The 26,635-nt window shown below is 42.7% G+C and overlaps 1 protein-coding gene and 1 long non-coding RNA gene across 2 annotated transcripts in view; one reads left to right on the plus strand and one right to left on the minus strand.

The window, feature by feature from the left end:
* The window catches only part of LOC144377699 (uncharacterized), a 71,018-nt gene extending 57,993 nt beyond the window's left edge, over positions 1-13,025 (plus strand). The window contains exon 3 of the long non-coding RNA XR_013438708.1: positions 12,156-13,025. This is a non-coding gene — a long non-coding RNA (uncharacterized LOC144377699). The remainder of the gene's footprint in view (positions 1-12,155) is intronic.
* Thsd4 (thrombospondin type 1 domain containing 4) overlaps positions 1-26,635 on the minus strand; it is a 582,503-nt gene that overhangs the window by 266,134 nt on the left and 289,734 nt on the right. The gene's annotated exons all lie outside the window — the stretch shown is intronic.

The raw sequence follows: 26,635 nt of genomic DNA on the forward strand, positions 1-26,635 counted from the left end.
ACAGGCATTATAAAAAGAATGTAGGAAACCAAGTTTAATTCTTGTGTTGTTTTTCTTTCTTTTTTTTTTTTTTCCTTAAAAGCTGGGAGAGGGGGCCTTGGGGCAGTTATCTGGGTTGTGGTCTCTTCTAATGCAGAAGGCAGGATAAAAAGTGTAGGATCTCTAGGCATTTCTGCCTCCAAATTCCACTTTCCTCAGGCCTCTTTCTGCCCAGCAAGATTAGTAACATCAAATGCTCAGGAGGCAACGGTGAGCTCAGTTTTCTCTTAATGATTTCAAAACACTTTAAAGACCAATTTGCAGTAAGTTCCTTTCCTACCACTGAACCACAATAATTTTGAGCCAAAAATAGTCAGTGATGGAGAACTGTAACTCTACTCAGGGAGGAAAAGAAATCACAGGAAAATTCTACAGGGGGTTTCTAGTTCTACCTTAGCTTAGAATGTGAGGCCCAGCGATGGGGAGGGAAGTAGCCACTAGGGGCTCACCTTGGCCTAGAACCCATCTCTTCTGCTTCCTCAACTAGGGGTCCATACTATGTGGAGGAGAATCAGGTGAGCTGAAGAATGTCAGAAATATATGCATGAATGTTGAGCCAATCAGTCCTGGAAAAAACCATTGATGTTGACGAGGATAGCAGAAGAGAAAGTGGGGGTTACTCATTCAACACCCTTCCTCAGCCCAACACTCTTGTTCAAATCTAGAAGCCCCATCTAGAGGAAATGGGGGAAAGAGTTGGAAATAGAGTGTGTGAAGACACAGAATGGTTTAAACATTTGTGGAAGGTCAATAAGCACTGGTCAGGAGAACAGAGGGCTTTACCAGAGGGCAGTGTCTGGGATGGGATGACGTAAGTCACCTCAACCAGAATCTTACTTTATTAGGCAAGAAACATAGGACATCTGAAAATTCCAATGCTTCTAAATGTTTTGGAGGGGAATCTTGGCTCCAGATCTCACACTACCATGAGTTTTCATTCCGTCATGAATTCCACAGGGCCGTGGGCAGGCCACGTCTTGTCCCTGAGCCTCAGTTTTCCCATCTGTAAACAGTGACTAATAACTCCTAGGTCCATCAACCTCACAGAGGTGACAAGAGGTAATAGAAGATAAAAGGTATGCTTAAAGGATGAGGAGGAGGACAAGGAAGAGGAAGAGGAGGAATTCTGGGTCAATACTGTTACCTTCGGCCCTTGATGGGCGCTAAGTTTAAGAACTCTGCATCAGGGTGTGACAGATGAGGTTTCAAAAACGAGGTTCTTATAATCATCTACTCTTCTGAACCTCGGTTTCCTCAACTTCGAATTTGGAAGAATAACAGTTACCTATCTCATTGGAAAAACAATTTGAGAGCCATGGCCAGTTTAGTCTCCTGATGTTACTCATGGAAACAGCAGCATGGGGGCCTTTCTGAAAGCTAATTTAGAAAAGCAGAACCATTCTCCGTGGATGCTCTCCATGATTAAACGATGCCGATGGAATCAGTAAAATCAGCAGACAGAAGCTCCCTGGTGGTTAGAACTTTAGGAATTTCATAGGAAAATATTCTAAAAGTTTCCTTTGGGGACTATAGTCTTCCCTCCATCTCAGTTTCAAAATCCTGAGAAAACCCAGGTTCAGAGAAAAGCTGTTTTGATGGGCCCAATGTGAAATGTACACCAGTCGAATATACACTTGAAAGGCTCTGAACTCCCTTTACAGGACATTTTCTCAGTTCTTGCTCACAACTCTATGAGGTAGGCAGAGTGGATGTTGCCTCCACTCCCCAGAAGAAGAAACCAAAGCTGTGAAAGCTCAAGTTCACGTTACTTTGCTAAGTAAATTGTCAACCAGCCAAATGGTCTTCTCATGACACCACTTCTTTTACTCCACTTGACCAAGTTTAAGAACATTACTCTCACTGAAATAAAATGTCCAATCAAAAAACAAATATGCTTCACTAGAAATCATTAATCTTTCACTTATTATAGAATCAACATGTAGAATTAAATTCAAATAAGATACAAGCCTCGTATTTACATATATTCACATATATATAGCTTGGGAGAGTTTAAAAAGAAGGTATTTGCATTAATTAGCTTCATATCTCTGTAACAAAATATTGGCAATAATTAACTTATAAAGAGAAAAGGTTTGTTTTGGTTCACAGTTTTGGAGATTTCAGTTCAAGATCAGGCAGACCCATGGCTTTGGACTTCTGGTGAGAGTGCGGTAAGAAGCATATACAAAGCAAACTGCTCACCTTGTGTCCAGGAAGCAGAAGAGAAAGAGGAAGGAGCCTGGGTCCCTCCATACCCTCAGGAGCACACCCCAATGACCGAAGGACCTCCAACAAAGTCCCTCCCACAAGTCCATACTACTTCCCAACAGCACCACCTGGGGACCAAGGATTTAACACATGGACCTTTAGGGCACATTCAACACCAGACTAGGGCAATACCCAAGAGAACTGAGGGGCTGATACTATGTAACCAATTTAAGGTCCTGCAGCCTGCAGTCAGCCCAGATCACCTTGGGTCTTTCCTGTGTCTCCCTCTGTGTCCCTTGATGGTGCTTTTATGAACTGTTAAAGATAACTCTTAAGTATTCTGTATCCTTATTATATAAGATACTGTTTATTGGCAATATCAACACCTGTTCTTTTTAAAAATTTCTTCATCAGAATCACTCCCTCTTACCAAGAATGGGCATATCAGCAGTGCTGGCCAATGAGATATAAGCTGAACTCTGTTGGTGGGCGGGCAGTCATGTGGAAGTTTGCCTTGAACCCATACCATGGCTGGAGCTGCAGAAGCCCTCTGGTGACCATGGAGGAAGGCCAAGAGCATCAGAGGAGATGACACCCTGTTAAACCACTGAGCTGATGTTGATACTGCCCACCTCCAAACTCCTTGTTATGATAGGACATAATCCCTCTTGGTTTATGCTACCATAAATTGGTTATGATTACTTGAAACCAAATGCTGTGATCAGACCATGGTCAGAAAGAGAAGGGGTTATTTTTTCCCCCATGTTTTCTAAGTTGGTGCTATATTTTGATGTTGAAATCTGGGAATTCTCAAGGTTTCGCATGTTGTGTGTGTGTGTGTGTGTGTGTGTGTGTGTGTGTGGTGTTAAAAGTAAAAGACTGAATTACCAAGTAATAGCTGGAAACACAGCAAGAGTTCTTACTTTCTCAAAAGTCACTTAGTGGGGGATGGGGGGTGGTCACCCCAAACCTTCATTTATTAGAAACTACAGTGCCCTCTTGTTGTCTATAGAATGAATAATTCACTTAATGAGGAACAAAACTACTACTCCAACAAACATACAATGCAGGAGCTACTTTCCCTAGCCATGTGCACACACAAGCTCTTGGCTTCTCCTTCTATACTTGCCTTTTTCTTTTTGAGTAATTAAAGACTTAATGATGAAGGAATCAGGGGAAGAAGCATTTTTCTTCTCTTTCTGGGCTGTCAGAAAAAATCATTCTCCTTGGTCATTATTCTTTAGAATTTAATGAAGGTCCTTAGTTACCTAGAAAAATCCCTGAGAGTGCAATGAAAGACTTGATCTCCTTGAATTTTTCAAATGTTAATGCTTTTTATTTAAAAAAATTTCATTTTGCAGGAATTCTCAAGGTGCTCTGTGTGTATGTGTGTGAGTATGTATATAGATATCAGATTTTATAAAGTACTTAGATACTAAGAGGCAGTCTGACCACATGTATAAAAATAAAAACTTTATAGATGCTTTGACCTTTGATCAAATTTCACTTCTATTAATTTACTCTAAAACACATCAATCATGCATGTAAATTGCATGCATAGAGGTGTTCACAGAAATGGAGACAACCATGGTATTCTAGTGTTTGGAAACATTTACTGCCTTCTGTGTCCCTGTGGCCCATAACCTCAGGTTTGATTGTGTAATTTACTTTGACCAATGGAACATTGGTGAGCTAGATGCAATCCAAGGCTTTAAAACATCTATGTGACTGGGCTTACACTCTTGCAATTTTGTGATCACCATGACAAGCATACAGAGCACTAGCCATCATTACTGTGAAAGATCCCAGGAGGGAGATGGGAGAATCATGGTGCAGCAGCCTCACCTGCCTTACTAGGCATCAGGGTCTCCCCAGCCATCCTGCAAACTCATGAGCAAGGAAGAAGTGCTAATTTCTATGTGTCACTGAGATTTTGTGATTGTTACATAGGTATATCATGACAATAGCTGACTGACATACAACCTAAATTTTTTAAAAAATTGAGAATTTAACAAATTGCAATACACACACACACACACACACACATAGTATAAAATAGCCATTTTCATTAAAGTTAGTGACCTAGGTAAATATATATTTACATATAGAGAGACATGGATTCTATCTGAAATATATTAAGGGAAAAAGCAGGTAACATACAATCTAGACTACTTTTTATATAAAACATAAAAGCCTATGTGTGTTTGCATACACAGGGAAGAATCTGGAAAGAAATATACTAAATGTTAACAATGCTTTTCTCTGCATGGGAAGAATATAAATATTTTCACTTTCTTCTTTATGACTATCTAGTTTTGCATTAAAAATAAACATACAGAAATTTTAAGTGAGAATAAAAATAATTGTTATTTCATTTAGAAAAATAATTAAAACTTACAGATAAGTCTAGCTGTAAGTTACCATGTATTGTTGGCCTCGACAAGGAAAAAAAGCTGATTTATTTTCCCAAACCTCCTAAAGAGTTAAGGTATGTTAGCTGTGTGTTTGTGTGTGTGTGTGTGTGTGTGTGCAAATATAAAATCTGGCAACTAAAGGCTGATACAGTATACTTCAAAAGTTTAGCCAAATTCCATTCAAAATACAAAAAGAAAGAAAAAAGAAACTCTCAGCCCTGTTTCTTTCTCAAATTGTCTGTTTATTACATCAACTAATGAAAATTCCTTGTTTCAGATTTTGAGTAGAATATCTGTGACCAAGGGCTTGTATTCTTTCCCAAAGGTAAAGTTAAACTTCTCTCTGTGTCTAACTCCTGATGAGTTGTCCTTGATCTACCCATAAAATCCCAAATCCAGAAGCAATGATTAGGAAACTGCAGACTCTAATAAAAATAATTTCATTAGTGTCAGGGAGAGAGAAAGGTTACCTAATTAAAAGGACTAAGGCTTGGCATAAAAAATGAAAGCTATGAATATAATGAGTAACATGGATAAAGGGACATGGAAAATGTTATTTAAGTCTACTGGGAATCTGTGTCAAATGTGTCCTCCTAGGACACCTTTCAGGTATATTGAAAATATTTAGGAAAAAAAAAAACCAAAAAGGCAAAGAAAGAAGGGAAGAAAGGAAAATCTTGCAGTGATCAGCCAGCATTTGCAGATCCAGACGTGGCTTGCAAAAATTCTCTGCCTAATTTTCCCGCAGGTGTTCCTGTTCCCCTAGACTGCCACTGGACTCCTGGGGGCCCGCTGCTCTCTGGTGTTAGGGATTATAGTTGTTTGAGTTACAAGACATGAAGCAGACCTGTGGTTTCAGGAAATATTAAAGACCTGTTCTCTTGCAGAAAATGACAGAAACTTTCATCTCTGTTAACCAGAAAATAGTCCCTTTTTCTAATGGCCCATTAGGGAAGCCCAGAAGGAACAGGTTCTTAGGACATTTTGCCACCCTGCCCAGCATCTGGAAAAGGTCCATATGGCTCTCATCCCTTGAAACCACTCATTTGGTTGCCAAGGACCTCCCATTCTCTCTCTCTCTCTCTCTCTCTCTCTCACACACACACACACACACACACACACACACACACACACACACGAACATACATGTATACAATATATATACAATATATACTGTATATAGATACCACACATACACATATGTTACATGTTACTTAATTATACCCAGGGTAGGTATAATTTTAAAAAGTGACTTTGATTTTGACCTACAACTGAAATTCTACCTGCATACAACTGAAATTCTCTTCAGTTGAAGTCCAAGATCGAATTCTCTCTTCACCATGCTGTACTGTTTTAAGACAGGTTCCTAAATGTATTATTAACTGGATTTTGGTCATCTTTTGGGTAAAGTCCATTGAATCATGTTGTCTACAAAAAAGTTGCATCTTTCTACTAAATAAATATACTTCTACAGATACTATATGTTTGTGTTCATTTATAAAAATACAAGAATGGAGATATAATTACATACATGCTATATTCTACATTAAAGGTAGCTTACATAAATATATGCCATAATACCAGAAAATGCAGATTAAAATAAGTAGATGAGAACAATAAAGCCAGGAGCATAGAAAGCATAAAACAGATTGTTGTACCCAACCACATACTTGCTAGAGGTAGATGCTGGGCTTTCTGACTAGTCAGATGACAGCATATGAATGACCAGGACAGCCACTTGCTTGGGACAATGACATCTAATCCTACCTGGCCAAGCCATGAAATTTCTCCCATGGGTCCTCATTAAGATGCTCATGTGGAAAGTAATGAAAACAAGCAGCAAGCAGAGGTAGGGGACTGTTTCTTCTAGCAGTGTCAAGCAGGCTAAGAGCCATCCTTGGGGACTAGAGCCATTTGATAGGGGACACAGTTCTGCTGCATGATGCCTGAGCCAAGGCCTCATTTGGGAGCATGCAGAATAATTGTCTATCTATAGCAATGTTTTAAGCTGCAGAACCCAGTCCTTGAATGAAGACTTCCTTCAGAGTGGGAAATACAGGGGAAGGAAAAGCAGGTCAGGTGTGCAGGGTGACACAAGCAGTTTTAGAGGTATGAGACTTTCAGCTAGAGGTATAAGGTAGAAGTGGGGAGGGAGACCAGGGCTGCCTTGTGATGCAGCCTGGAGAATCTCCAGTGTGGGGGAGGAGACACTGGAGAGGTGCTCAAGAAGCACAGGAAGCAGCAGCTTTGATTTCTTTTCCATCATGTGTAGCATAAGCTTCCCAACATGGCCTCCAAATCCTAATCCCACTCCAATCTCCTATACTTTTCAAGTGTCTGTTCTATGTGTCCATCTCCTCCTCCTGGGAACCAAAGCTGCCTTCAGTGTGGGGAAAATGAGTTCAATACACAGGGCATGTGGGTGGCACGTCCACTTCCTTTACCTCTGGGAAACTTCTAAATATTCTTAATGTAATTTTCCTCACATATGTGCAGTTTTGCTGGCTGGCTGTTTATGTCTTTATTCACGCCACATTAAACATAAGAAAAAGACAACTTTCCATGGAGCCAGTCATGTCACACCTGGCCTCCTCTTAACACCTTGATGCTTAGCCTTTGTGTTTTTTTAAAAAATATATTGTTTTGTAAGCCAAGATATGTATTAAAAACTATTTTTTTTTTGCCTTAGTGGATTGTGCTGTTTGGGGGACCCAATTTGCATATCAGGAACAGGCTGTAAGCAATCCATACAGGTCAGAGTGGGTATGGCCAAGTTCCTTAGAAACCTGAGTTTGTATCCTTTCATGTAATGAACAACATCATTTCAGACAAGGATGGACTACATGTATAATGATGTCCCATAAGATTATAAGAAAGTTGAAAAATTCCTATTGCCTAGTGACATCATGGCCATCGTAATGTCACAGTGCAAGACATGACTAACATGTTTATGATGATGCTGTTGTAACCAAGTTATTACCTTTCCACTTATGTAAAAGAATAGCACAAATAATTACATACAGCACATAGTACTTGATGATAACAAATAACACATTTGCCACACTGTACTTTTTAATCATTATTTTATAGTGTCCTTTTATTTATTAAAATAAAAGAGAAAGTTTACTATAAAGCAGTATGCTGGTTTACATGGGCAGCAGCCTCATGGGTACCATGTCTCTTGGTTGCAGCAAGAGGCCACATTAAGTGCTTGACTTCTACCCTTTAGATTTCATGAATACCTTCTATGATGTTCAAACAATGATGAAATCAACTGAGGATGCACTTCTCAGAATGCATCCAGGCTTAAGTGATGCATACCTATATTGCTAGGAGGAAGTGAAGGGTTCTACCCCGACTCCCAAATGGAAGAATACTACTAGGAGCTCACTCCTGACACTGTATGGAAAAGGACTAGGTAGACCTATCTGCCCAGGACACCTATGGGGAAGCTAGGGTTCTCTAAGTATCACTTTTCTAGAACTAAATGTTTCAAAAGTTTCTTGAACTAGTGGACTTCAGCAGAGGTTCTGGAGATGATTTGCCTGAGTTCTCTTCTAGAGGTGCTAAAAGAGAATAGAACTGAGTCTTCACTACCTCTCAGCAACTGTAGGCTGCCTTACAGGACATTGGGGCAGTTGCCAGTTTGGAACATTTGAAGTTATACTCAAACATTGATACTCAACTACACTTAGCTCTGGAGGGAGCTAAGTGTAGTTGAGTATCAGGAATAGAGAAGGGTTGGGACAAACAACCTTCAGGAATGACTTGGGTGAAGCAAAAAATAAATTATTTATTTAATGGTATAATAGAATGTTAACAATGTACTTTGTTAAGTAATTTCCATACATGTTACCTTATTTGATAATCATAAAACACTGATTTATGCCCTAAGAGGCTTAAGATTGAGAAACTTGCTCAAAATCATAGTTGGTGAATGGCTCAGAGGGGATGGGGATTTGAACCCACATCCCATTCCTTAACTTCCTTTATGCTTACTTCCTGACACCTGCTACTCACAGTGTGGTCCACAGGCTGGCAACAGACATCTGGGAACTTGTTAAAAATGCAGAATCTCAGCCTCTGCCCCAGATCTCCTAAATCCGAATCTGCATTTTGACAAAATCCCCATGTGATTTGTGGGCACCTAAGTCTGAGCAGCATGACCCTGACATTCTGCCACTCTGGTTAATTATCACTGCAGAGGTAACACATGTGAAATAAATAGGCACCAGTTTGGTAAACAGTAAACTGGAACAAAAATTGGGGAACAATTGGCAATATATACCCAAATGTAAAATGCACATTCCTTTTAACCCAGAAATGCTACTTTGAGGAATTTGTTCTACTTGTAAACACACAGATGTGCAGATCTATAAACAAAGATGGTAATTGTTTGGAATAGCAAATGACCACCCAAAAAGCCCATTCACAGGTGCATCAGGCAGAGTTCCAAGAGCAGACATTCCAATTATGACACTCTTAGGAGGGCTGAATGAAAGAATCATTAGCAAAGTTGAGGACAAGGACCAACAGGAAGGCATAAAACAGGGGTTCTCAGACCCTGATGTGCATCTGAGTCACCCAGATGGCTTGGCAAACCAGAATGGTGGATCCACTTCCAGAGTGGGTCTCGGGTGTAACTGGGAATTCTCATTCCTGACGAATTCCCAGGTGATGCTGATTTTGCTAGTCCAGCAGTGACATTGTGAATCATCTGCTGTTATTATTTGAATTATAAAAATCCCCTGAAGTCTTGATCACCTGCCTGTGGCACTCCTGAGATATAATGGAACCTTTAGGGGGTGGAGCCTAGTGGAAGGAAGTTAGGTTAGTGGGGGCGTGGCCTTGAAGGGTTATCAGCACCTTCATCCTGCACTCTACATCCTGGCTACCTTCATCAGCACTCTACATCCTGGCTACCTTTAGGGGAGCAGCTTTGCCCCACTGTACACTTCCTGACATGATGCTCAGTCTCACCACAGGCCCAAGAATGATGGAGCCAAATGACCCTAGACTAAAACCTCTGAAGCCACGTACCAAAATAAATCTTTACTCTTTTTCAATTGTTTTTTTCTCAGGTATTTTTTCATGGCAATGGAAATCTGACTAACACATATGTATAGTGAAATAAACTGGGACAAGCAACAGAGGAGGAACTGCCCCAGGCCCGCGGGAGACAGCGATGGCTGGAATCTAAGAGGAGATGGTCATATAGGAGAGCACCTTGCAAAGAGCAAGCCGGGGAAACAGATTCCCTAACAGGGATCTATGAGGAAAGGAGGCCTGTGATGCAACCCCTATGGAACAGATTCTTGCAGGGAAGGGACAGCAGGGAAGAGAGTGGCTGAAGGATTTGGAGGGGCAAGAGGAAATATCTGGTGTAACAGTGGACTGGTTTCAAAAAACCATGGCACAGTCTGCAGTTGAGAAAAAGAACAAAATAGCAAGATGCCAAACTATGTGCACTGTCCTGCTTCCATTTGCATGCAAATAATGAATAATATCCTTATAAGGGCACAAGTGTGGCTGCCTCTTCCTCTGTAGAACCAAATACTGGGATTATGTGATTGGGTAAAGCCTGAGGGGCCATGGATACAGCTGACCATAGAGCCACATGAGGAGAAGCAGCAGTAAGAGCTGCTTAGCAAGACTTGGCACAGAGACTCTCAGAAGCTTTGAAAACCAGCATGCGAGCCAGGCCCCCAGATGTACATCAGGGTCTGAGAACCCCTGTGGTTCCTCTTGGTCTTTGGTCCCTGTCCTCTTCCTCTTGGTTCCTGTCCTCAACTTTGCTAATGATTCTTTCATTCAGCCCTGATGTTCCCTGATGTTCTAATCTCACTGGCCTGGGGTAGGTCTAGGACTAGAAAATAAGAATGTCCTCAGGTGGTTCTGTTGGTTCCTGTGCTGGTTATTTTTTGATGTGGCTTCACTGGTGGTGGGCTATACAGCCATCTCTGCATCATATGGCATGCACAAGGAAATTGCTGGCTGTACTTCAACTGTTCCAAGCTTCAATGTCCCTCACTTTTAGCAGCCCCCCCGCAAGAGGGCAGTGCCCTTGATTCCCCCTGACCTCAGGAGCAGTGGCAATGGTAAGGGAATGCTCCCTGTCTCTTTTCTCTGTGCAGGAGCTAGGGACACAGTTGTGAGACCCCTCTTCCCACCTACAACCCCGTTTCAAGGGTATGAGCATGTTAGGCATTAGTGTCAAGGCTGTGACTATTATTAGAGCAAATAACAATTTTACCAACAGGTAAATTTGAAGGCTTGGGAAAAACAACTGGGTAATTCATTCCTGAGTCTCAGTTGGGGTGTGGCTTGGAAAAAAATAAAAGGTTGTGGCTCTTAAAATAATATCAAGTGGACTAAAACCAGGTTATGAACTGCAAATCTGAATACAGTCAATAAAGAGTGCAAAAAGATTGGGTAACATTTGGGAAAAAAATCCCTGAAAGTGTACATATTCAAAATGGACTTCACCAGTCACAGCATCTGCAACCAGTATACCTGCCAAGCCAGGTGTTCTCCCCACCAGAGTCATACAAAACAACTCCCACCACCTCCTCCACTGATTCAAAGGTTAGGCTTCCTCCCCCTGGGGGTTTTCCTAAAATTGGAATGCAAGGTTTACCATTCACACAGTTTCGATTAAGAGGTCATTTGCTTTATGAGAATAACATGCAGTCAACCTCCTGCAAGATCAATCTCTCTTAAAATCCCATCCTATTTCCATGAAGGTCAGCAAGCAGGACTTCCAAAGATGCATCAAGAGAGGGGTTGTTTCTGGAACACTCATTTTGCAATGAAGGAAAATTCCTCAGGGAGACCAGCACTGGTTTGTCTGCTATGAAACTCTGCCCATTAGGGAAGCAAAGCCTCTGTTCACTAAGAAATGTAAATAAACCTTCCACTGAGGGAATTCAAGAGGGAGTTAGGAATGAGGACAGAATTAAAAGCTTACCGGGAAAGTCTGAGCCTCATTGGAAAGTCTCTGCATCCAGATGGGCCTTTCCCAGGTACTCTGAACAATTTCTCTAGAATGGAGTAACTCTTGATGATGATGATGATGATGATGATGATGATGATGATGTTAATGATGATGATGACAATTAAACAACAGTAATTACTGTTGATTGAAGACCTAATATGTACTAGATGGTATTCTAAGCCTTGGACTGTATTCAGTAACGCAGATACTGCCATCATCTCCATTTTACAAAGGAGGATAAATTACAAATGTATTCAAGGTCACGTGGTGAGATAGTGGCCAAGAGGGATCCAAAGCCTCTGTCCGCCTCCAGAGCACAGATTCTGCACCATTATCCCCATCTCGTCTGTTTTCTCATCTGTAAAATGGGGAGAATAGCAGTACCTCCTCAGAAGGTCATGATGAAAATTAAATGAGTCAATACAGGTGAAATTCTTAAACTCACACTACTTTCTGCCACATGAGTGTTAATAATTGTTGTTGTTATCTTCTAACTGTAGTTCCTACTTCTGAGATCTGGAGGGCCCTGATTTCCACCACCAAGCCTTCCCATCTGACTTGCTGCCTCCAAAAGAATGTCTCCACCAATGACCAGATTCAGGGGCTGCTGACTTCTCCCCCCCCAAGCTTTCCTGACACCAGCACGTGAACAATATGACCAAACCTGATCCATCGGTGACCTTCCTGGTGATGGTAGTGAGCACGTCCACCTTGGTTTGTGAGCTGAGTGCAGACAATAGGCATGAGCAGACGGCTGTGTCAAGTGCTAATCCTGAGGCTGAGGGAAAAGAACTAGCAAGACACGTGCAGAAGTCCTGGGATGGTGCAGGATGGCTGAGGGCGCATTTAGTGAGCTCACCCTTTCTGCTTATATAAGCTTTACTCCTCGGGTCCTTGGGGGGCAGTCCCAGGGTCCTGCCCCAGGTGTTATACTCGAGCATAAGCTCCAATCAAGCCTCATTAAGATGGTCTTTCTTTCTTGCCTCTTCATGATGCCTATTTCAAATTAAGCAAAAAAACCAAGGCTGAAATGATAACACTAATAGCTGGTGAGACTGGTAACACTTGGATTTTAAATGTTCTTTATATTGTGATTACTAAAACGAAGCATTCATGTGGCTCCAAGAGGCCAAGCTCTCAGAAAGAAGCAAAGTCTTCAGTTTTTTTTGTTTGTTTGGTTTTTTTTTTGGTCACCCTGGATGTGAGTTGTAAAACTTCAACAAACTGTTTGATGTGGTGGTATATGCCTACAGTTCCAGCGACTGAGGAGGCTGAGGTGGGAGGATGGCAAGTTTGAGGCCAGTCTCAGCAACTTAGTGAGACCCTGTCTCAAATAAATAAATAAACAAATGAGAAAATAAAAACTCCAACAGACCACTAGATTTTGTTTCATAACCTCTGGATGCAAATCATTATTCTAAATCAAAGCTCTAACTTTGATAAATTATGAGTCACTTCTTGGAAAACAATAAAGTTTGTTTTTATTTTAACTGCTTTATAAGGTAGGAAAACTCTTATAAGTATCTTCTGAACATGTGAAGCCATTTCATGCCTTAATACCTATGCACAGATTGGTTTTTCTTCCTGTAATACCTCCATCTCTATCAACCTGTGACTATTGAACTCCTATTTATGTCAGACTCCAGCTGGGCATCTCCTCTGTCCTCCTTCCATGCTGTGTATAAATTTATTGTGAACTTTTCTCTACAGTGTAACTATGTGCCATTCCCCCACCTGAATCTCAACTGTCTTTGTATATCCATCATTTAGCGCCAGGTGCTCATTAACCTTAAGCACAGTGACGGAAAGCCCACTACACGTCAGGCACCACCTGAGACACTAAGGGAGGATAAACAGTGAATAGACCAGCAATATTGAGATCATGGGGAGGGAGATAACCAGACTCTGGATTTCCTGCCTTCTTCCCCCAGAAGGGCAGACTTCCAAAGCTGTATTTGATGCAGATGTGTTGAGTATAGGTTGCACACACATCTGGCTAAGCATATTCATGTGGGTGCTGTTTCACAGATAAGTACCGTCTGTGCCTCACCTCACTGGAAAGGGGGCTGTCGGAGAACCAGAACACATTGGATGGCAGGTTCTGGGCCTCAAAACCAGCCACTGGTATGTATCCGTGGGACTGTGGGGGTGGGGCAGGCACACCACGACATTCTCACATTGCTCTCTCCATGACCTTGAGCTGCAGACATGAGAACTGTGAATCCACGGCTGCATGATGAGAACCGTTGCATTGGAGACTGCAGCAGTGGTGCATGTGTGGTGGCCAGTCCATGTATACAATCTAAGGTGACCACTGGGGCAGACCTGTGACAGCACCAGGAGGCCTGGGCAATGCAGGTCATTGCAGGAAAAGTTAGCATGGTTTATAAGACAGAGAAAAGTTTATTCAGTAGAATTCTCATTAGAAGTGAGTTGTAGGTGTTTAAGAATGATATTCAAACAGGCTCTTAAGCTAAGTGTGAGGACCTGTGGGAGACTAATCAGATGTCAAACCAAGCAGAGTGAGAAAAGGGATGGGCATTTATTGTCACAGGTGTGATAGTCTGCTGGTTACCCCTAATATTTATTCTCTTTCTTTCCTAGTAATGGAAACCCCAAGTTTGAGCAAATCAAACAACTTGCCCAGAATAACAATAACACTTCCCAGTCCACCTTGTATGGCCATGTGACTGAATTCTGGCAGTTGGGATAGAGGCAGGGGCAGTGCAGGAAACTTCTTACACATTCTTAATAAGTTTCTTGCTGGCTGGAATGTACATGAATGGCAGGAGCCACAGCAATCACTTTGGATGATGAAATCATCTTGAGAACAGAAGCCAGGCATGGAGCAAGAAGACAGAAGAGGTTTTAAACAAACAACTGTCTCAAATTTTTAGTCCCAGATTTTTGTAATGTGAGACAGTTAATAAACTCCTTCAGATCACTGCTATTATTATTATTTCTTTGATTATAAGCTAAAACTAATGTTGCTGGGAAAAAGGGAGAAGGGAGTGGAATGGGGGGTGAGTCTGTGAAGGGACCTATAGGCAATTCTTTATTTAAGTCACCCAAAACATGGCACCATGTTGGATTGTTGTTTTGTTTTGTTACCGGGGATGAAACCCAGGGGCAATTAACCACTGAGCCCCATCCCCAGCCCTTTTTATATCTTATTTAGAGACAGGGTCTCACTGAGTTGCTTAGGGCCTTGCTAAGTTGCCAAGGGTACACGATCCTCCTGCCTCAGCCTCCTGAGTTGTACAGGTGTGCGCCACCACATCCGGCCATACTGGATATTTTAAGCTGCAGGAATCTAAAGGAGAACATGTGCAGGTTAGGGGTTTCTCTGACCTTCCCCCATCCCTCTCCCCTGAAGCAGGTCAGAACACCTAGGAGGGATTTTCTGACCTTTCCCTATAGCAGGTCGTAAGACGCGCTTGTGAGAGGAGCCCTGAGAGAAGAGAGGAAGAGACACACCTGCCATCATTCTCCAGGAGGAGTTGGTCAGACCCTTTCCCTGCGCGCTTTCACCCTTGGCCCTGCCACAGGGGTCCATACCACCCTCCCTTGGAAGTGCCAATCAACACCGTGAATAGGCAGTCTCTCATCTGCCATCATTTTCAAACCAATTAAGTGACAGAAGCAAGTTTTGGGAACAAAGCAAGTTTTGAGAAATAGCTCATTGGGGTTGAGAGTCTCCCGAGAGGAGAGGAGGGTACCAACCAAGCCACTGATGAAGTTTGATTTATATATAGGTAACTTGGGTCACAGGGATTACAAATTCTGGACAAATATAAATCTTGAGTTCAAATGTATGGTCTCCCAGACTTTAAATAATCAGTCCTCTTTTCTTTGTCTTCCTTCCTTCCTTTTTTTTATTCTTTTCATCTCTTCTTTTTTTGGTACTGGGACTGAACACAGGGGCGCTTGACCCCTGAGCCACATCCCCAGCCCTTCTTTTTTAAAAACATTTTATTTCTGAGACAGGGTCTTGCTAAGTTGCTTAGGGCCTCGCTAAGTTGCTGAGGCTGACCTTGAACTCGCAATCCTCTGGCCTCAGCCCCTGGAGCTGCTGGGATTACAGGCATGCACCACCAGCCTGGCTAGGAGCCCTCTTTTCTTTGGACTCATTAAATTTGGTCTCATTAAATGTGAAGCCAAGGAGGGAGACTAGCGAGAAAATGAGGCATAAAAATATCATTTATCTTTATAATATAGAAAGAACTTCAATACTGTCTCCTGACAAAAGTAGTGGGAACAGCTTCCCAACCCTGCCTTTTCTCCTCCCTTCTACCTCTCACAGACACCCTAATTAACTGTGGCATAGGTATCAAAGTAGGGAGTCATGGCCAATGCAGTAGGAGTCTGCACTGCTATTTTCAAAGGGGGATAATTTGTTTCTTGCTATTAAGTAATGACTGACTCAATTGCACTGAATATCCTGTGGGAAGCCCTGCTTCAATTAATAAAAATCTTGTTTGCTTCAAAGCAAAATGCAAGACGAGATTTATAAGTTTAAAATGAGTAGAAACAGGCTAGTTTACTAAAGAATCTCAGTGGCTGAAATCTAGAGTTCAAATGTATGTCTAGCTAAATACTAGCACGCATGGGGAGTTTGAATTCTATCTCAAACAACCTCACCCACCAAGGAAAAGTTAACTCAGGCAAGGGCCACACACACAGGTACAAATTTTACTAAATTTGGAAAGTTGGAGATGTCCAATTTTATTTATTCATTTTGGAAAATAAGCTGTCACTGAAAATGCATATATTATTCATTTTTCTAAGTAGGGAATTGAGGATTTAAGGGAAGAGGTGGTGTTTCCTCTTCTAACTCCAAATGAAGATTGTAGTTTTGAAAGACCTTGGAACAAACGGGAAGATGGTAGCTGGCTACCTCATGGGGGCTTATGAATAGTGTCCTGTGAATTCTTGGGCAAAAACAACAGTGGCAATCTTTCCAAACTGGGAACATTATGGCTGAGGAAATTTGATCTAGAGGGTGGAAGCTTAGACTTTAGAGAAGAAAATGTCCAGGTGAGATGATGAGACTATCATCAGAGACAATGAGTGTGTCCCAGGAAAAAGTGCTAACGCCCTACATTTTTAATGAAAAAACTAGGGTAAGCTCATGGGGTTTGCTCCATATTAAAGGACCTACAAGTTGGATGTGGTGGGGCATGCCTGTAATCCTAGTGGCTTGGGAGGCTAAGACAGGAGGATTGTGAGTTCAAAGGCAGCCTCAGCAACTTAGTGAGGGCCTAAGCAATTCAGGGAGGCCCTGTCTCTAAATAAAATATCAAAAAAAAGGGCTGGGGATATGGCTCAGTGGTCAATTCCCAGTACTCAAAAAAAAAAAAAAAAAAAAGAAAAGAAAAATAGACTTTAGGTAACATAGTAACCTTGGATTGTGCCCCTTGGTGGTATTTTTTCACTGGTATCACGAAGAATGATGGCTGTGACTCAGTGTCACAAATCGGGGAGGAAGAGTACACCTTCTCTTGATTAATAGGCATTACACAGTATGGGATTGTCAGCACCTCAGTGGAACCCAGTCTTTTCTTCCACCACTGCCTTTCCAGTGTTTCTGACAGGTGAAGGGCCCAGGGAGGGGGCAGTGCGGTGTGCCAGTGCAAGTCACACCCTGATGAGGACCAAGGCCTGATCCAGAGTGGACTGTCCAAATGAGATGCAATGTGCACCCAGGGTATGAAGCCAGAGCAAAGGGCAAAATCAGAGGTCCAAATGCACATGGCTAGACAACAGGATGGTGACAGAGGCCCGAGTTTGAAGGACTTGCTAAGATAGAGCAGAAGTGTCCAGGGCTGCTTGTTACAGATTCATGTTAGGGAGTCTGGGGCGCTGCTCAGGGTGCACTGAAATGCATTCATGTGGAATGGACCTAACTTGCATAGAAACTTACATTGGGGAATCAAATATCTGGTGATCTCAACTATGAAAATTCATGAACTTGAAGATAGAAGCGTGGTAGGGAATGAGGTTAAAAGGTGAGGGTGCATGGAGTCAGGGCCACAAGGAAAGTAGCTACTTAGGACTGAAGAGGGTTGGAGTCTCGTCAGGATTAGATACCCTCCAGTCCTAAAGGTCAGGGCAAGGAGTCAGTCAACAGCTCTGCCTTCATGAACCTGGCATTCCCCTAGGCTGAGCCTGGAGGTTCTGTCTCTGAGCAGGGTACAGAACAGTTCCCAGGTCGCTCCATTCCCCTGCTTTCTCTGGAGCAAGAAGCAGGTCACTCCAACTGACAGCTGTGGATGTCAGAGACCCAGAATGTATTGATTAACCAAGGCATTTGGCAACGTCTCTCAGGAAATTCTTGTGGACAAGATGGAGAAATGCAGACCAGATGACAGTATAATTTGGGCAACTCTATAGTTGGCGGAAAACCTGTTCTCAAAGAGTGTTGATGGAAGGGGGAAGGGAGGGGTCCTGGAGCCTGCCAAATGGCTCGGTTGCGGCTCCTCTTCTACTAGTCATTACTCTGAGTGACTTGGATACAAAGATAGGGGGAACGCTGATCAGGACTGCAAATGACACAAAGCTGGGAGAAATGACTAATATGATGAAATCAAGATCTGAAAGTTAGTAAATCTCAAAGTAACTTCAATGGGCTAGAAAAATGAGCTAGACCCAAGAGAAGGAATTGGATAGAGAGATAAACCTTTCATTTAGGTTCAGAAAATCAATTACATGCACATAGAATAGGGAATTCCCAAACTGATAACAGTTCCCTTCAACAAAAACTGATTATTTTAGTTGATCATAGCCAAAAAATAATCCAATATTATGTCATGGCTGCAAAAACAGGCTAGCGCAATCTTTGGTTATATCAATAGAAACGTAGCGTCCAAATCAATTGGAAGAAACGGTCTTACCCAACTCGGTCGTGTTCAGACATCTGGGCTGGGCACAGGGCCTTGCCAATAGACAGCTTTCAATAAATACTTGTCACACCAATGAATGGATACCATATTTTCAGATGGACCTTGAAACGAAGACAGTAAGGGATTTGGAGATTGTTCTAAGAAGAGAAGGCTGAACAAACACGGAATGTTTAGCCTGGAAAAGACTAACACGAGAGCCACATGAGAACAGATTTCAAATATTGAAGGAATTTCACATTTGGTTTTGCTCCAGAGGACAAAAAAATGAAAGGTCAGTGGTCAGCAGATTACACAGAGATAAAAGTTGGCTCTAGTAGATAATAAAAATGGTTTTTAATAAAACACAATCAAAGGTAGAGGAAGTAGGTGTTTCCTCATTGAAGATATTAGAGCAGGACAATCATCTGTTGCACTTTTAGAGTTAAGAAGATGTATCTTCGCCCATTATAAGTTATGCCTGGAAGGTCGTTATGAGAGATATGATACTGGGATGCTTCTGGTCCTGTTCCTTCAGCTCCGAGTGAGCTTCCAGTTCATTGGAGGTGGCTTGCCAACACACAGCTTCGCACCAGGCACTCTTGGCTGTGGATTTCAAAGCAGCGGCTAACAGAAGAACTTGGCCCACTGTCCAGGATGGCAGCCCATGAATGGTAACTCTGTGAAAGCAGGTTCAGCTCTGATTTGTTTGTTTAACTTTCCTGAATGTGGACACTAGTGAAGAAAACTCACAGCGCCCATATGGTTTCATCATAGTGGAAGAAAATCCCACATGGAAATTGTGATCAAAAGTACACTCTAACCTTGACTCTTTTGGATCATATTAAATATTTAGAAAGGAACGGCTCTTTTAATAGGATGACATTTAATGCTGACATTGTTCAAGAGCTATATTTAATATTGATGGATCTTACAGATCCCCAAAGGACGTTTGGCTCTGCATTTGAACTAATACTATGAAGATTTTCTGCTAAAGGGGACTGGAAATTCTGAAAGGCCATAGAGGGTGTGGTAGCCCATCTCCAAGCTATTCTGCAGTGATCCTTGCTTAACGGTATTCATGCCTGTTGTACACTGGATCTTAAATGCCCTCAAAGGCCTGTGTGTTAGAGGTTTGGTTCCCAGCTTGGCACTATTGGGATGTGGTAGAACACACAGTGGGTCACAGTGGGAGCCCTCAAGTCATTGGGCCATGCCCTTCCTCTCTTTCACATCCCTGCCATGAGATGAACAGCCTTGCTCTGGGCTCCCTGACATGATGTGTTACCTTGCTACAGACCCAAAAGCAACAGGGACAACTGACTATGGGCTGAAGCCTCTAAAACTGCTAACCAAAATGAACCTTTTCTCTTTGTAAGTTGATTATCTCTGGTATTTGTTATAGTAACAGAAAGCTGACTTACACAATGGCCTTCTATAGTTCCCTCACACAGTGAGGAAAGCTAATAAGTGCAACCAATAAAATACTGTTGAAATGGTGAGATATGACTTGCTAGGCTAAGTCATAAAATACCCTGGGACTGCTACCTGGTGCTTTCTTGTGTCATCTGGGAAAGTCAGCGCCATATCATGAAAACACTTACACAGCCCCAAAGAAGTGTATGTGGTGAGGAACTGAGGCCTCCAACAGCCAGGACCAACTTACCAGGCACATGAATGAACCTCTTAGAAGCAGACCTTTTAGACAAGGTCAAGCCTCACATAACTGCAGACATACAGGACCTCTCCACTCCAACTCCACAAGGATCCTAAGTCAGAAGCTTTTGGTTAGGCTCCTCCTGGATTCCAGACCCCCAGAAGCAAAGTGGGATAATAAATGCTCATTATTATCTTTAGGTTTATAAGTCTTGGTGTAATGCTGAGCTATAACTGGTGAAACCTGGATTTGGGGGATGTAGCTCATTGACAGATACAAAAAGGCCTGGGTTCAACCCTCAACCAAAAAGAAAAAAGATAAAACTCAATTTTTCTTTATTATGCTTAAACATAGTCTATTGGGAACATAGAAAGCCCTACCAATGACAGACAACTTTTATCTTGTCCTGCTAGGTTTGACTACCTTGTGCAATGAATGCTTAGGTCCATGTCTCCATCTAAAGATAAGACACCAGCAAGGCAAAGTGGCTTTGCTATTTATCATCAAACGTGGTGAAACTCTGCTCAAACAGGTAAGCTCATTGTCACAGGGAGCTCTTTTTGGAGTGGTGACGATCTCTTTTCCCCAGTCCAGGAAGAGAAAGTCTAAAACATGGACACTGAACAGGTCTGTTGGCTCTACACAGTCCTGGGTAAGTCATCTGGACAGCGCATTACTGCCAGCTTTGGACTTGAGTTCAGAACTGGAGGTGTCATAAACCAAACGACTGTTTCTAGAATGTGCAGATGTGTCCACATGCCATCCATCCTGCTGGCAGTCAGAGGCATAATAAATTTGCTGCAAAATGTACAATATACATTCATGCATTAATTTTGGGAGAACAGGCATATTATTGGAGCACCTTTCAATATACCATTTAATCTACTCCTGGCGTTACCTGGGGCTAATGGCATATTTTTAATAAACTTAGGACAACTTGTATGTCTTCTCTTCTTGTTTATCTACTTACATTTTTGTGAAGGTTGGAAAGTAGTTTATTTCTTCTCCTAGAACGAGTAGGCTCAGAACAATTGGCCTAGGAGTTTTAAACTCTGAGAATGTGCTAGAGCAAAAAATTATACCATCAGTATTGAGGGCCACAGAGATCAAAGGGTAAAGAGGGGACAGCTCCAGAGAAACACAGAAAAGGTCTGGGGCACTTATAGTAGAGACATCAATGTGGTCATAAGTGACAATTCAGAGGTATGTTCATATGCTAGTCCCTCCAGGGCCACAAAAGTGACAGCTGAAAAATTAAAAGTATAAAGCTTATTTGCTTCAAAATACCTCCCTAGAATGTATTAATCTACCCTCTCTAGGTCAGAGTTGTGCACAATGAACTAATCTTTAATAAGACAAAATGGTACTTCAGCTAGTGTGTGTGTGTGTGTGTGTGTGTGTGTGTGTGTGTGTGTGTGTGTGTGTGTTTGGCACGCACACATGCATACTTACAAGTTTATAAGTTTAATCTGAGAATTATAGGTGAATTTTTGCTTTTGGAGTGTATATGTTTCTTCTTGGAGTTTTCAAGTTTAGAAATCATCTTTAAAAAAAACGCAACAACAAGCCTTGCTTTCAATATTCTGTTTCATGCAAGAGATACAACTTTTTGAGGAAAACCTACAGAAGAAATATTTCAACCCACCTGTACCAAGAAAAGTGATCAGACAAAACCCTGATCAGAGAGAGTTTAGAGGCCTAGTTCTGGGCACCAGCTCAGGAGTGTCCTAGCCGGACAGAAAACAAGGGGAACGAGAAGGTGAGCACAACTGAAGATTCAAAGGGAACCAAAGAAGATCAGGTTTGGAGTTCACTGAAGAGCATCTGAAACACGCCTTTATCTCTTTTTTTTTTTTTTAAGAGTGAGAGAGAGGGAGAGAGTGGGAGAGAGAGAGAGAATTTTTTTTAATATTTATTTTTTAGTATTTGGCGGACACAACATCTTTGTTGGTATGTGGTGCTGAGGATCAAACCCGGGCTGCACGCATGCTAGGCGAGCGCGCTACCGCTTGAGCCACATCCCCAGCCCCACATGCCTTCATTTCTCTCAAATATAATCCCCAACTATTTTCAGTAAAAGCTTTATCGGTAGGTAAAATGTTGGACATTAATGCTGATAGAGTTAAGGATTCAAGCAGAAAAAGTCCAGCAAGTTGGAGAACTTGTGATTGGCCATCTGCCCTGGGTTCCTTTGTTTTCAAAGACAAAATAAGCTTTCAAAAAAATTCTGCATGAAACATTAAAAAGTTGAGAAAACCTCACAGAATAATGATGACCCTATTTCAGTAATACAAATGTCTTAAGTGGTTTTTCCAATAACATTGAAGAATGAACAAAATGTTTTGCCTTTATTTCCCTTTTAGAAACTTCTAGGCTGTCCAGTGTTTTGAGACGCGACAATCACATGACCAGTTAACATTCACATTAGGCTTTCTAGTTCATGAAGTTCTTCTGGTGCCTTACTTTATTTGAGCTCAATAATACCCACTCCCCAGGAAGTAGATATAATATTTTTATGTGTGAGAAAATGGGGTTCAGAAGTCAAAGAACATTTATCAAGCACTTGCCATGGTGTGCTGGACTCTGTAAAGTACTTTCTATGCACTATTGTAGATAGTCCTAATGTAGTCCTTTAAAAAAAAAAAAGACATGCATTCTAGAGATTAAAAAAACACTAACATTTAGAAAGGGAAGTATGTTGCCTATGATAACATTGCTACAAATATACTAAACCCACAAAATAAACCTTGGCTCCAAGTGCTAGGCTCTCTCCACTACATAACAATAGATTAACAAATTGTATTTCCATGTGTATTTATATCACAAAATCCATGTTCAAAGGTTACATAATTTGAGGGAGTCACTGAATTTTCCTAAGATTCAGCTTTATCATCTAGGAGAGAGAAATACGGATAACAATTATAATAATTTACCTATGTCATTCAAGAATTAAATCAATGCATATGCAAAACAGATATATTACAATAAGATTACATTTTCACAGATTGTATCACCTTTAATATTTTATCCCAGAACTGGAAAAGCCCACAAATCCTCTGGAAAAGGATTCTGGAAACTGCTGATTCCCAGATGCCTTGGATTCATTTGTTCCTTCGACACAGATGTACCAGGCACTGCCAAGGTACTGGAAACCCAGTGGTGAACAGGATGGACCCGGACCCCACTCTCACAAGACCACATTCTGGTGGTGAAGGCAGTCCACAAACATACAGCCAAAGGAAAACCATATACTTAGGTACGCAAATAGATGGGGGAAAACTTAGGCAGTGTTCTGGGGTACAGTATGGCAGTGATATAGGGTGGAGGGACTGGCCTTGGAGACAATTTGGTCAGGTCAGAGAAGCCCTGTAAAGACCCAGTGTTATGCTTTGGATGTGAGGTGTCCCCAGAGCTCATGTGGGAGACCATGCAAGAAGGTGCAGAGGTGAAATGACAGGGTTATGACAGCCTTAACCCAATCCGTGAATTAATCCCCGGATAGGGATAAACTGAGTGGTCACTGTAGGCAGGTAGATGTGGCTGGAGGAGAGGGGGGTCTCGTCTTTTTGTCTCACTCACTCCCCCCTCCCCCCCCCTCTCTCTCTGTCTCCTTCCTGGTGTGATGTCCGGGGCACTTTCCTCCACCACACCTTTCTACTAGGATGGTCTTCTTATTCTCAGACCCTGAGTAATGAGGTCGGCTGTCTATGGATGAAAACCTCGGAAACTGTGAGCCCACAAATAAACTTTTCCTTCTCTAAAATGGTTCTTGACATGTCTTTTGGTGACAGCAGTGAAAAAGCTGACTAAAACAGCCAGGGTCAAGGGCTAAAGGCAGGTATCACAGCAAGTGTCAAGCCCCAGAGGTCAGCAGTTTCAGCAAGACCCGAGAACGCAAGGCTGAGGTGACTGCAGGGTGAAAATGGGCACAGGAGGCTAGAGCCAGGGGAACAAGCCAGGTGACCTGTAGTCCAAGGCAAGGAGTCTGCATTGAATTTCAGGGGATAATCTCTACTTCCCAACCCCATGTGGAATGGATGAGGTTGGAATCACCTGCATCCCCACTATCCCAAGGCCAGTTTTTTTGCGGGGGAGAAGGGTACCAGGGATGGAACTCAGGGGCACTCGACCATTGAGCCACATCCCCAGCCCTATTTTGTATCTTATTTAGAGACAGGGTCTCACCGAGTTGCTTAGTGCCTCATTAAGTTGCTGAAGCTGGCGTGATCCTCCAGCCTCAGCCTCCTAAATTGCTGGGATTACAGGCGTGGGCCACCATGCCTGGCCCAAGGCCAGTTTCTTTATAGGGAGGAATTCCACACATTGGTGGGTCTTCATCCTCATCTAATGGGTGTTCATGACCCTCAGTGTGACAAGGTTCACAAAGCAGTCTGACAAGGACAGCTGTCTATGGCTTTGGGATGTTAGAACAGCAATAGTTTATCAACAAATCCAAGTGTCCCAGGATGGCATTTTGAAGGGTAAATTTCTTGGTTGTTATTTTGAGTGAAAACAGGGAACCCACATGCTGTCATACAAAGCACCAGTTTAGTTCTCATCAGTGCTCCTAAATCCAAAAGTGATCACCAACTATGACTCCTGCCCATTCCACCCCAACTCTTACAGTTTCTAGAATAAGGGTTTGTTGCAAAGGAAGCAGTGAAGCCTCAAGCGGACCTCGCAGACTCTGAAGTCCCTTGATGAGGTTCGATTTCTGATTCAGCTGCTCAACACTATGACATTTTAAGCAAATTGCTGTGTGCCTCAGCATCCCCATCTGTGAAATCAGGATTATAATAGGACCTACCCAACAAGATCGTTTTGGGATCAGGTGCTTAGCATAGCACCTCAGTTACTACCGGGGAGCATCCAGCAATGTTCTTCCTCTTTCTCTCGCTAAGTATGATCGCCTAGGCATGTCACCATCGACCGAGATTTTCAGGTAGCTCCTTTTGCGACTGGTAAAAATTCTCTCAGGAAGTGGAAGAAACTGCCTTGGAGAAGGATCTGAGGTGAAGAAGAATACGTGGGATGGAAAAATAAACAAATAAACAGGATGTGCTGCCTTAGCACTCTTTGGATGATTAGCAGGGAATGCTTTCAACCTATTTATTCAAGTAATCCAAAAGTAAACAGCCCAAGGAAAAGAAAGGCAGACAAGTTCTTTCCTCAAACCAAACTCAACACTGCAAAGCAGCGCTGCCATCCATACTAGGGGAGTCTAATTAAGGAAACTGAACCCTGAGTTGGTTTACAAAAGGTGGCCCAGTCCAAAAGGTCGGTGGGTCATACAGGGCTGAGGTGGATGGATCCTTGACTCTGGCAGGCTCAGAAAGAAAGGAATCTGACCTCGGTGAATCAGGGCAGGATCAACAGCAGCCACTGTGGTTCCAGAGAAACAATAAAAGAACTTTCAGGAAAAGCACAAAGCACTGCACTCTTGACTGTTCCATCCAGGGCCACCCGAGGTGAAGAGAGCAAGTTTGTCTCTGACACCTCCACCTCCCTTTCAGCGTCTATTTATGTCAAATTTCTGCCCCCTCGGTGCTCCTAATTCCTCCCCACCACCTCTCAACTAAATTGGGGTTCACCCAGAATGGACTGCATCCCCAAATGCACTTTCACACAGGCCAGGTGTCAGGCTGGGGGAGAACAGCTTTTTATTGAAGGCCGATGGAATGAAGTCCTGATGCTGGAATGAGGCTTCCGGTGAGAAGAGGACCCACATGAAGAGGCAGCTGCCCTGGAAGGAGGCATGGTGGCTGCTTAAGACAGGAGCCTCCCCAGCCAGGAAGCCACAGGGCCAAGGGCGGAGCCAGCAGAGAGGAAGGAAACTGCTCTACGGTGCTCTTCTTTAGACCATTCCCACCCTCAGACCAAACCCTCCAGGCCAACTACCACCCAAGCAAACACCTCTTGGTCCACCCAGCTACACAACAAGCCCTGGAACACCACCTTCCCTGCACACTGTCACTCCGTTCCCTTCTGATTTAGTCACTGAGCTGTGCTACTCCATCCAGCATGAAAACCTTCCAGCCTCGAGGAGGACAGCAAAGAGGGGCAGGAGGAGGACAGCAAAGTTCTGCCTGCTCCCAGCTTGCAGCCTTCCTGCTCTGCAGACCTCCAGTGAGCACCCATGGCCACAAAAGATGACCTGGTTCAGAGAAACCAGTCAGGAATTAATTAGTGGTAGAAAATCAACTCCAAAGGACCAGCAGGTAAGGTATGGATGGAAGAGAAGAGGAAGCCTCCAATCCAACCAGAGAAGATCTACACTGAAAATCAAGATAGAGCGTCCCAAGGGTGTCCAGCTTGGGAAGATGAATGTATCTACTTCTCCCTTCCTGATCCCTTCAACTGAGCTTTGGAGACTTTTTTTTATGCAGTCGATTTAGCAAGCCTTAGTAACAAATACTTGTTGATTTTGTCCCTCTTTGGAAGGACC

Source organism: Ictidomys tridecemlineatus, chromosome 5 (genome assembly GCF_052094955.1).
Source record: "Ictidomys tridecemlineatus isolate mIctTri1 chromosome 5, mIctTri1.hap1, whole genome shotgun sequence".
Lineage (NCBI taxonomy): Eukaryota > Metazoa > Chordata > Mammalia > Rodentia > Sciuridae > Ictidomys > Ictidomys tridecemlineatus.